Genomic DNA, 13,390 nt, shown 5'->3' with positions numbered 1-13,390 from the left:
TTTTTGATGTTTTTTATAAATATATATTGAATATAAATGTTTACACTTTGTATCTCGGAAAAGAAGCACATTTCGTCGTTTGGACTTTTGTTTAACAATGGGCGAGAAACTAATTGAAAACAGTTTCTTTCATCACAATATTTTATTTACTGACGAATCAACATTCACAACTAATGGCGTGGTTTCCACTCAAAATTGTAGATACTGGGCTAAAGATAATCCAAATTTTCGATTGATAACTAATAGCCAATAATTTAACAAAGTAAATGTTTGGTGTGGCATAATGTATCGTAAAATAATTGGTCCTTATTTTTTGGAAGAAAATCTTAATCAAAATTCGTATTTGGAAATTCTCAATATTTTGGTTTTGGCAGAACTAGATAGCGAAAATTTAGAGTTCAGAAAAAAACTAATATTTCACATTCCACACTTCTAGTGAGAAACTTACTTGATGTTCACTTCCCGAACGAGTAGATCGGACGCTATGGACCAATACCTTGGCCTGCACGTGCACCAGACTTGTCCCCATTAGATTATTTCTTTTGGGGATACCTAAAGCAAAAAGTGTATTCAAACAATTTTGATGATAACATTGATTTACCTAAGCAAAAAATCGTTTCGAGAGATATATCGCTCTTTTCAAAAACTCGAAAACTTTCAGAGTTACTTCTGAAGAAGAGAGCGATATGTCTCTCGAAACGTCAAGACACTTAAATCGACGAAGTTGCAACCAACCCGGAAATTGTTCTACCAGCTATTTTATATTTCATTTTGTGTTAATAGTTTTTTTTATAAAAACAATTTAGATATTTTTTTTAGCTAGATAATGTAACCTGAGGGGTTATTTCTTTATCTATCTATATATCGTTATGACCAATATCATAACGAATCTGGATTTCAAAAGAGTTTACTATTCAATTCTCGAAAGGGAGTTTATAATTATCATTATACTTTAATTAATACGTGGGAACTTAGAAATGTTGTATGTTCAGAGAATGAATTTCAGGCAGTTACCCTCTATTGCTTACGTAGAATGTAATCCAGTGGCTGGCTGTACAGGGTGACACTGAAGTTGAGAGAAACAAAAAGAAACACCAAAACTTCCAAGAAGGGTTTTAATAATAATAAAAACAAAACAAACTACACAACGGCTCGAAAAACATTACTTTCTTTACACGCGACAGCGTACCGAGATTCAGGGAATGCGCGATCCATAGCAAAATTTGGAATAACTTAATCCATTATTAAATTAACCTGAGACTCTAAAACTAAATCTACTGCTCAATGTGGAACCTAAGGAAGAACTGACTTTTCTCGAAGATCTCTCCTGAATTCAACACTTCGCTTCGACACGCCCATTTCTTGGGTCCAGACGTTTCTCTTCTTATATTACTGGCGGGAACCCTGGATATCGGGACGCTTTGGCATAACTGTGCTATGTTAATAATTACCTAATTGATTGGACTTACATTTATATAAATAATTTTGAGACTAAACCTACAAATAACCCTAGCCTTGCTCTAGTGACTCCGTGTAGCGATACGGGACGGATTAGTCCATCTCATTTAATCTATTCTTAATAGCTTGGAAAATCCGCCTAAAAAGCAGTTATTTTACTTTCTTTTCCTCAAAACATTCTAACAACTTATTTTTGGAATTCCTACGTTGTTTGGAATGCATTTCGCGAGTTATTTGAAATATCGATTTTTCTCTTTATACCTGCTCAACACATGGCCCCGACAGTTTAAGTGAACTTGTTCAAAAAATATTGCTAAATTTCTCCGATGGACGACGCTAATCTACTTGAGAGCCCTTAACTTTCGATAATTTGTGTTGAACTGAAATATTTTACTTTTTGGCCCATCCGTTTCGAGAACCTACAAATAAATTAATACGCGTACCGGCTCTTGTTACAATAATAGCAGTACAAAACTTCACCGAGACACCCGGTACCTCCAAATTACTTACCTTCGCGTGATAAATTGCACCAAGAAAGTTAGCAGCCCTATAATTAATCACCCATCGTTAAAATTGAAAAACCCCCAATAAAACAACACAGCGGGCCCCGACCAGAGACGACTTGATCAATCGACCGACGCGATATCAGCGGCGGAGGCGCGCCACTATAATTTCATTACGCGCAATTAACTTCATTCTCATAACTCGCTAGATTTACGCCGGCAAAATTCGCGATAATAAATTTGCATCGCTTCCATTAGGCCCTTAACGCTCGTTCTGAGCTGCAAGCTCCAATTTCCTTTCATCGAGGCTGTTTACTTCACTATCTGGGGCAGTATCTGTGGAGGAACACGGTGGCGTTTTTCGGGAAACAGGCAGGACCGGATCCAACTTGTTTTTGGAGAACAGTTTCTAATAAGTTGTAAACACTGTTTTCCCTTATTAAGGAGGTTTATCTGATGACGAACAAATGTCCATAAAAAATTTAATATAAGCTTATTAATATAAAGAAAATCCTCAGAAAAGAGACGAGATTTTAATAAAATTATTTTTCACGATTTAGTATAGAGTCTTATGAGAATGCAGATTTTTTCTGTTTTTCCACTTAGAATACGCAACAATTGACGAACAGTTTCCATAGCAACTTGTATAAATAGGAAACCGATATCTAAGGAACCGTATGACAGCTTGTAAAAATCGATTAGGTACTTGTAAGATACATAATTTATAATAATTCTCCTTCAAATCGTCGTTGACTAACTTATCCTCCATATGCGTGATGGCGGTCCCGCCGTAGCGTATTATTTGAAATTCGCTGGTGTCCAAACAAACAGAATGATCGAACGGGAGCGAGCGAACGCCGAGCTGAGTGCACCAGCCAAGTGCAACGTTGCCAAATCTAAAGGCTTACTACTTTAGTCACTAGCGAATCTACAGAAACTTTCGTTAGAGTTTAGACGTACCTTCGTACCCGATAAACCTTCTTAAAGAGTTTAAATGTCGTAAAAATCACACCAATCACCAGCCAGTAAAACATAACGTGTTTAATGTAATCTTGATCTTATTGATTTTACCGAAATTTCATTACCAACACCAAGGAAACAAAATAACTGGTCACGTGGCTTGTAATCATTTATGAAGAATCTGTACTATAAGTGTAAAAATTCCAAAGTAATTGTCTCTAAATAATTTTGTTTTTTACACTAGAAAGCATCCTACTTTATCAGCTATCTTGATAAATTTTTCACGAGATGTTGTGGATAAAAAAGGTAAATACCTACAAATGCAATGGTTAAAATGTGTCTGCCACATATTTAAAATGCATAAAAGGGAATAGCAATTCAGGCGAAACTATGCTACCATGTATCCTTTCACTTAGAACAAATGAACAAATGTATGAGGTATGCAAAGATTTCAAAATAACATCAGTATTGAAAACGAAAAATTAGACGGAAATACTTACCTAATGGATACAATGAGTGGATGATGTGGACCATCTTGGACTTAGATTTAATTTAAATCAGTTTTTAAAGGACTTATCTTAATGCTGATTCCATTTTATTATAATTTAGTAAGGCGTTTCAATTATTTGTAAAACCAATACTTTTTATGAACCAGTAGATTCAACGATTACACGGTTAAAAGTTGTTGTCACAGTTACATATATTATAATGCAAGATTAAAAGTATTCATTGAGGCACAGCTGAACAGAACACAAAAGCTACACGCTAATTTATATAGCTTATACTATTATTATTATTTTTGCAACATTATATAGAACAATTGGCTAACATTTTTTCCTGAAGGAGATATTATAAATCGTTTACTAGAGCTAAGCACTTCAGTACTTGTTTGAATTGTTAATAACAGTGATCGAAGGTGAGATAACAGTTATTATTATCATTTTTTCGAGTGTTCAGAATATTTGAACAATTGTTATTTACTATACAAGGTAATTTACACTTACAACTTATACAAAAAACTCCACATCATTAAAAATAGTATCTATACATTGTAAAAAGTTTCACTCAAATTTCACTCAATTTTAATCAATAATGTATCAGTATATACACCCGATTAAGTGAAATTTTCACTGTATTAGTATGAGTAGAACTGAGTGAAACTACTGCATCAGGAATGAGTGAGTTTTACTCAAATCCGAGCTACTACTAACTGTCAATTCAGTGACTTTTGACTCTATTCTCAGTATATGAAACCAATTTAGGGTTGACTTTTGAGTATTTGTATGGTTCCATTGCACCTAGAATTTCTTTTCGGATAAATCGTGAATCACCCTATACAGGGTGTCCCATAAACACAAGATCAAAAAGGTACTGCGACATTCTTTGGCTCAAAATAACACGATTTGACTTAACTTTCATTAAGAAAAAATGCCTGGTTCCTCTGCTATTGACTGTCAAAGACTGCTTTTTGTAATATTTGGAGAATATTACGTTGGATTTTAATGATACTTGCTGTGGACTTGTTCCTAAGTAAAACTCATGTTTTGATGAAGCAACCGCGTCCACCTGCCTTGGGCTAGTGGTAAATTCTTGAGTGTCTTGGTGCAAGAATTACCAGAACTTTTTATTTGGTCGCTGGAATTAATTCATTTTATGTTTATTGATGCATCAGCCCATTTTAGAGATTTTCGTGCTCTAGGTAAAATCTTGTAGCATTCATAGTTTTTAAGCAAAATTTTTTTTCAATTTTAGATAATCATTATCACTACTACTCAAGTACAACAACTACTCACTACAATTACTACTATCGTAGTAACCGATGATGTCATTTTATAATAAATGAATTGTCAAAGCGACCAAATAAAAAGTTCTGGTAATTCTTGTACCGAACCACTCAAGAATTTATCACTAGCCCAAGGCAGGTGGACCCCGTTGCTTCATCAAAACATGAGTTTTACTTAGAAACAAGTCCACACCAAGTTTCATTAAAATCCATCGTAACATTCTCCAGATATTACAAAAAACATATTTTTTTTCAAGAACTTTGACAGTCAATAGCAGAGGAGCCAGACATTTTTTCTTAATGAAAGTTAGGTCAAATCGTCTTTTTTTGAGCCAAAGAATAGCGCAGTACCTTTTTGATCATGTGCTTATGGGACACCCTGTATAATGCATTGTTAGAAAGAAAACAAAAACTGTATTATTTACTAAGTAATTTTGTTTACAAAATTTTTAGTACATTTGTTCTGTTTTGGTAACTATTTGGTGGAAATTTCTATGTTACAAATCTGCAGTCGTTTAAAATGTTATACCCGATCCAACATGCAAAACTATGAAATAAAAACAAATTCGTAGTGGAAAATTTATAAGGCTTTAAAACAAATGTCCTTTTCATTTCAAAATTAAATCACGCACGGAACATCACCTCACATCACTGCGCAACTGGGATATTTTCTAGTGCAAAGCGCCAAACAATAAAATTAGATCAGTCCTCGTCTAGACGGACTTCTCTTTAACGACCCCATCCGTTTGTCCGTTAAAATGTTGATGAAGCATCCCATATTATGCAGTAAATAAGCAGAATGGAACTCGCGAGAGCGCGCTTTAATATGAGCCATTTTTCGTAGCGAAAACGGTCATGGGCCTGTGAAACATGGGCTTAATGTCGCAAGTTCATGACAGCTTAACACTTACGCCAGCCATTTACTTCGTGGTTTATGCGATTCTCCGCGACGAGGATCTGTTTCACATAACTGAGCAGAATAGTGTCCTGCAAAAGTGAAATATGGCCTGCCGCTACTGAAACTTTGAATCGGTGGGTATGTGGAAAGAAGTGTATAGGAAAAAGTAAAAAAAATTAAGGGAGAAAAGTCCCCTCTAGCTAATTTATTTCATGGTATTTATAAAAATCATTATCGTCAAGATGAAATATAGAAATAGACAACCTGAAATCCCATGGTACTTGCATAAAGCTAAAATGGGGATAAAAGTGAAAGAATAGATGGCGAATGTCATTTTAAGTACAATAAAATATTTTGCTAAGGTGGAAGACATAAGACGGTGTAAAAGTTAAAAAAAATAATTAAGAATGTTGAGAAGGAAGTGACGTCTGCCACTTCAGTTTTAACACTAATATTCCCAAGAAACCACACTCATTGGAATTCCATTCTAGGTGGTTCAAATTCATTGCCTTCCAAAAATTATCAGTAAAATAAAGTTCGTTCAGATCTTTTGACGATACATTTGTTTTATAGCCTCATAAATGTAAAAAAGGAATAGTAATATCAAAATTTTAGTACCAGAGAGAGAGAGAGAAAGCAAATGGAGATTACTACCCACCAAGTACACTGTATCTCCACAGAAAGTTGGTATTTCCGAAGGAAATAAGAATGAATTTAAAATGACATACTACAAAAGTTATTTTTACAATATCAGTTTACATAACCTTTCAATCGGTTGAGTTGGCTTTGGTTGGCGTGGTGAGTTGAATTGGTGTTGTTATCTCTCTTGACTCCGCTTTCTTCTGTTTGGTTGGTGTTCCTGATTGGGCTCTAATTCTTGATGGTTAGCTTTAGTTGCTACCCAATCTGAGTAAAGTGTCATAAAAACGTTTTTGTAGTTGTATATCCAGCTATGTTTAGTTTTTATTTTATTATAAGGATAGCTTGCTGAATAGTCCTTCCGAAGTCAGTTGAATATGCAAAAAAACTTCTGGTAATAAAATTTAATGAGTTTCATAGGCGCTCCTAAAAAAATTTTCTGCTAAAGGTAAAAAATTATAATAATTTGTATATAATGTGTAGAAAATTTCTATTATATGTTCATTTGGCCAACAACATATTTTAATTATTTATGTCTTGAAACAATTTTATTATATTGGTGGTAAATTTCGTTTTGTTCCGTTTCAAAAGGTCTCCAAAATGCCATGTTGTAATAATATTAGTAAACAAAATATCCCTCTTATTTCTCCCTTTCGCAATTGTAATATGAATGATTGATAGAAGGTGCCTATTAATAAATTAAAATTGCCTGATTCACACCAAATTCCGCACTGCAGTACTGCACTGCTGGGCAGTTTATGAACCACTTGTCGCCTGCTGTGATTTATTGTCCAGAAGCCCAATTCAACTGTGCTCGTTTTCCTTTGGCCGCGCTCGCATTTTTCAACAGGTCGTATACATTTCTACCACCTGCACATTTAGTTCGACCAGATCTTTATATGGGTATGGCTAAATAAATATGGGAACACGTTTTTCAAATATTTCAGTACCGAGTTGCTGCTTAGCGACCGAGCCTGGTACATACCTTGAAATTATAGGTTCTTCAATTGACTTCGGAAAAACTATACCTTTTCTTTATTATAATTATGGCTTTTTTGCTGGTTACTACATACAACCCGAGAGGAAATAAAAGAAAAAAAAAAAAAGAATAGCGATTGTCAAAGTATATGACGATGAATGAAGATGTTGGTGAAATGAAACAAATTCTGCGTTTATAAAATTAAATCAAAACTAATATCATGACAATAGTAAAGTTTGCAATATTAGGTATTATTAACTCTATTACCTAAACAAATCACTACAAACAAAAACTGTTTTCTCTTTAAACAATTTTCAGTATTATTGGCACTTGGTATCAATTCATACCTTTGACTGCACAAACAATGAGAATGAAGACTACATAAAAATATTGAAGTGCCATATTCTGCCAGTTGCCTACCTATGTGTTACCCTTAAATTCGTAGCGACACCTTTTCTCAGTGTACATCCGATTCTGTGAAACCGTAAAGCAGCTTTATTGCGGGACTTTAATAAAACATTTCGACTATTTCGGTTGATTTATTTACGGCCGCGCTCTCGACTTTTATTTATCGGCGCAATTGAGCATGTCCGCGGGCCATAAAAATAAGCATCTCAATTTGGTGGAGATTAAAATGCTGTAAAATAAACGAGCTGCCAAAGCGGCCACGTTTCACTCAAAACGAAAATAATTCTCCATCGAACCATTTATCTATATTCATCTTTTCACATATTTACGCATCGTTACAGGAACTAAATATAGTTTAAGATCTTAGTAGTAGATCTTTGAATAAAAAAAACAACGCGCAATTGTTTTAAAATGCTTATCTATTTGGAATACTTTTTTACAAAGGAGTGTCGAAATGGGTCCGATTTATAAGAACCTGACAATATTTTAAAAGTAATTATGCAGTTTTAAAGCAAATGAACGTACTAGATTAGACTGTGATACAAAAATGTAACAATGACAACTTCTTGCACCTCAAGAGTATCATGGTTTAACAAACTGTCTAAAAATCTGCGTTTTTAGCTTGTGCAGGCACCACTGTATCTACATCACTTTGTGAACTGATTCAAAGAAATAGTCATGTTTGACGCCTTTTCCGGTTTCTGTATGGTATAAACAGAGCCTTGAGATATGATTATAACCCACGTGACCATCAAGTATAGGTAACCGACAGTGCACGATTGGTGTCGATAACTAGAAATCCTTAACCATCAGATGTAATTCTCTTTATCTAACAAGTATAAAAATATCTGTGGCATTTTAAGTTACTTCTTATTTTGTACGCAAGAACTTGCCAGCATTATACAGGGTGATTCACAACTTATCCAAATAAATATGGGAATAAATGAGTCCTGAATTGTGAATGAGTGGTTAATTATTAAATTTTCGTTTCTCAAATCACCCATAGGTATTGAATTTTCGAAACCGAGAGATGCATTAATCAAATTTGAATAGGACATAGCTAATACAATGCGAAATATCGCCTTAATGTTAACAATGTTGTCACCGCCGTTTTTGGTGGTCGAAATATTTGGAATTAATCAATTTGCTTGGCTGAAAACATATTGAATTTTCGAAACCGGGAGAGATGTATTAACCAAATTTGCAAAGGCACATAGCTAATACAATGCGAAACAGCGCCTTATATATGACGAGCGTTCAAATAAAAACGTGGTCAAGTTGGTTCTGAAAATTTGGACGTAGGGCGTAGCGTATAGCAAATGAACTTAAACGTCATCTGTCAAAGCGCTATATCGCCGCTATCAATTTGAATATTTTCGTTTTAAAAAGCGTTTAAAATGGTGTTTTCTCAAGAACAAAAAGTGTTTATCATAGAGTCCTACTTTAGAAATGGACGCAAGATTGATGGAATATGGAAGTATTCTATTGAGGAATGTTTCATAGAATTTCAAAATCAATTTCCCGGCGTTGTTGAGTACAAAATTTTNTAAACTAGCATTTTTTGCAAATTTTTAAATGATTTTTCCGATTTTTGCAATAACAATAATTATTTTTTCGAATTGCAACTAACTCTATCGTGTTCAAAATTTAATTACAAAACTTTTTTCCTCTTCCATTTTTGTCTAAAATGAATAGTTGCTAAGTTGTCGCCGAGAAACCCAAGAAAAAAATGAATTTTTTTGCTATTTTTTTATACTTTATTGCATTAAAAATTAAGCCCACGTTTTTTTTTATTTGCATAGAAAAATTATCATTTCTGATGTTATTTAGAAGCCGTTAAAGCAAAAATCTCCGATCATATGCGTTTTACCCAACCCGATACAGATATCGCCTGGACTAATAGCTAAAACAATGCGAAACAGCGCCTTAATGTTAAAAATCTTGTCACCGCCGTTCTTGGTGGTGAAAATTCTAAATATTTGGAATTATTCAATTTTCGCGGCTGAAAACATATACAGGGTGTTTCAGAAAGACCTCCCGTAAATTCAGGGGGTGATAATACGACAAAAAATCAGAAATTTTTGTCTTATGAGGTATATGTCTATCTCCTCTTGTTTTCGAGATACAGAGCGGCAAAATAAAATTTTTAAAATTGAATTTTTACGAAAATTTCCAAACAGTGCGAAATATTTTTATGAAATTTGGTATTCCGAGGTTTTTAAGGAGCCAAATACGCTGGTCTAATTATTTTTTGTATATTTTATAGAGGGCACTAGTTATGCTAAATTCGTATTATATTTTAAGTTCTAATTTTTTTGAAGTTAGGATTTTTAGCATTCGGGCTCCAATTTCTAATGTACAATTTTATTTTCTAAAATGTACTCTCGTTAGAACTTCCTAATGTGGCCGGTTTTCGAGAAAAAAAGCTTTTAATTGAACTCTTACAATATTATGGTGTAGAAAATAAGTGACTTCTCTCAAAGTAGGCTTATGTCAAAACTTATTGATGGATGTTTCATAAACAATGCATACATTCTTAGTAATGTTTTAAACTCTATTTAACTTTATATCAAAATTTTAGTGAATGTTAGTGACTGTAGTTAGTAATGACTAATAACAGTAGGTAAAATTTTGATATAAAATTAATTAGAGTTTAAAATATTACTGAGAATGTATGCGTTGTTTATGAGACATCCATCAATAAGTTTTGACATAAGCCTACTTTGAGAAAAGTCACCTATTTTCCTCACAGTAATATTGAATCTTACGACCTTTTTTATTAATAGTGCTTGTGTCATATGATCTTAAGCAAATAATGTCCATATAAGGCCCATCCGTAGGGGCCTTTCACGTATGTATTTTTTATTTCATTCCGTCTCCTTTTACACCTACGACCAGTTCTCAGTGGAGATATTTATCTATTTCATTTTCACCATATTCAAATAAATCATAAATCTATCCATCACTACTCTGTGCACTAAACACTCTTATAAATTTCCCGCTGTATGCTTTTTGTAATGACTCTCGTCTGTTTGATATCTCTGGGAAACATTTGGCACTGCGACACTGTCTTTCATATTACCGTGATTTATGGCAACATCAATTTCACTTTCCGCAGAAGCCAACTTCCGAGTTCATCATTCAGATAGCAACGTTATCTCCATACCGCATAAACACGGTAATGGATTGCATTAAACGTTATAGTGAGTAAACAGAATGTGGTGGATTTGTTTGTCACGAAATATGCGGATTTTGAACAGTCACGTCAGTTACTGATGATGGACGATGAGTCTCTGCAAAACACCTTTGGTAGGTGAATAATAGTTATTTATTGTATAAGTGTTTTAAGTATCCTCGCTAGAGGAAAAGTTCGAGCGTTTAATATTCTTAAGTGGATAAAAGGCAATTAAAACACGAATGCAATACAACGGTTTATCCATAATCACATCACAATCATATTTGTGAAGTCAGAATTATTGGAATTTGATAAAAAAAAAGTCGCACGACTTGATATTTCTTACTAGTTACCAAGGAAACGTGGTAAGTTTTGTTATACCTACTGGTTGCTATGGTACGTTGTTTATTATCAATTATTTAATAAATAGTTCTATCTCCATTTGGTAAAAATGCAAGAATGTAACTGTGTCCTTCTGGCTGTTTTTGAAGAAGCTCAAGAAGCAATTTTCCATTTATTGCCAGCGAAATCCAGTTAATACTACGAAAAAGTGTTCGCCGAATTTAACGAATGAAGGAAATAACGGAGAGTAATAACAATAAATGAAGAGGTAATGCAATCGTATTTTTTATATTTGAAGACAAAATATGTATTTTATTTATGTAGTCGAAATTGATTGAGAAAGTGTGCATAGTGACTGTAAAACTAAGATTTATGGTGATTTTTTTGTAAATGATTTCTTATTTAGGTACTGCAAGTTGTTTTATTTTGAGAATTTACATTCTTAACTTTGTTTCATTGTTAGGTTGCTAGGTTCAATTTAAGAAACCACTGGTCCAATAAAAGATTAGTTACCTAAATCGGACTTATGTAGGACTTTGTTTTTGTTTTTAATAAACTATGTGCAATTTTTTTCAAGTTTATTTGATATTTCTAAAAGATGACCTTTGCGTTCAAAAATATGTGAAACTTGCCATTTGGCTGCCAGAAAATTAAATAGAAAAACCGTCCAATATAGTTATTTCTCTCCTGAGTAAGAGCACAAAAAACAGGTAAGCAAAAATAATACGTCTAAGTTACGTATATTTCCACAAATTACGATACTAATTACCAAATTAACAAATCTTTTTTATTAATGGAATTCCTAAAATAGCAGCACGTGTTGCGCGAAACTACCTTTTCCCAAGTAAACATTTCTCGTTTCATGCCCTACTAAAAACGGCACAATTCAAAGCTTGATTTTGATTAAATTGTAAACTTCTGAATGCCTTTACAGCGTTTAGGCTTCAATTTCAATACACCCACACTAGCTTTATTTACCTTACTGCAGAATATATGACGTGGAAAACGTCCCGAGGCGAAAATAATCATCAAATTCCGTTGATATTAATTCCTTGCTTAATTTATTTCGTCGCTAATGAATGGGGGATCGTTTATTAAAGAAGTGTTACAACATCCGATCAATAACGAGCCAAATAGGTTTATATCCGTCATTATTTGACGATGTTATCGGTACAGGGTAGCTCAAAATCACAGACACAGTTTCTTTTGATGATAAGGGATAATGCTTTGTAAAGTAAAGTACATTCGTGGATTTACGGGTATGAATACCTGCGTCGATCTGAGTTCAGTTTCCGCCCATCATAAAATTTAATTATCAAGGGATTATACAACAAATAGCAAATTGCCCGTTTATAAGTAAAATGTTTTTGATGGGATGAATGTTATGGACAATCTAAGTTACCATATAATATTCATACTTCCATAGAAAATACACCAAAATAGTTACCTATATAATACGCTCAAGTCATTAACTGGATCTCATTCTTAATTAAGTGATCAAGGTGTCTGTTGATTAGCTGGAAAATTACGCTGTGTACGAGATAAACTTCGTACACAACGAATACAACAGCGACATTTATCATTAAGACAAGTGATAATACTGACAGTGAAATTAATTAAATGAACAAACATTAACATTTTTACAAATATCGTATTAGAAAATGCATGAAACTACTAGTCATTTGTTATAATTTAATCCACAACATTCTGTACAATGCTAACAATATAATGGACATAGTTGTAAAATGACAGTAGTAGTACATGGGATAAAAAATTGAAGTCGTATATCTGACTTGATTAAAATGACAGAAGAGGCACGTTTTTACCTTTCAATTTCCAAATGTTACACATGTCTTTCAACTGGCTTGATAAAGAATAATGAGGATCTAGATTCGTATCGAAGCAGACGTCACCTGTGGTTTTTGTCAAAGGTCAAACGCAGAATATAAATCACCCTCAGCATACGTAAAAGATGGTAATGAACCTGAAATATTTTTATGTGAAATATTCGGTATATCTATTTCAGTTTGAAAAAACTAAAACTCTGTTTAAAAAACACATGCTCTCAAATATTAGCTAATTAAAACAAATTCAAAAATTGTTCTCTTAAATATTTTATCAAATAGAGTCAAACGGTAATACTCCTTTGAATGGTTACATTATTTACCAGTTTCAATATATAATATACAGGGCGATTCGGTCATAATGTCATTAATTTCGAGGGAAGATAAAGAAAAGTGAGTAG

At 33.5% G+C, this 13,390-nt stretch overlaps 1 protein-coding gene across 1 annotated transcript in view; it reads left to right on the top strand.

Moving 5' to 3' along the window:
• The window catches only part of LOC108909132 (cardioacceleratory peptide receptor-like), a 140,111-nt gene that overhangs the window by 40,022 nt on the left and 86,699 nt on the right, over positions 1–13,390 (top strand). The gene's annotated exons all lie outside the window — the stretch shown is intronic.

This window comes from Anoplophora glabripennis, unplaced genomic scaffold (assembly GCF_000390285.2).
Source record: "Anoplophora glabripennis isolate ALB-LARVAE unplaced genomic scaffold, Agla_2.0 scaffold346, whole genome shotgun sequence".
NCBI classification, from domain to species: domain Eukaryota; kingdom Metazoa; phylum Arthropoda; class Insecta; order Coleoptera; family Cerambycidae; genus Anoplophora; species Anoplophora glabripennis.
This window is presented reverse-complemented; position numbering and strand designations above follow the sequence as displayed.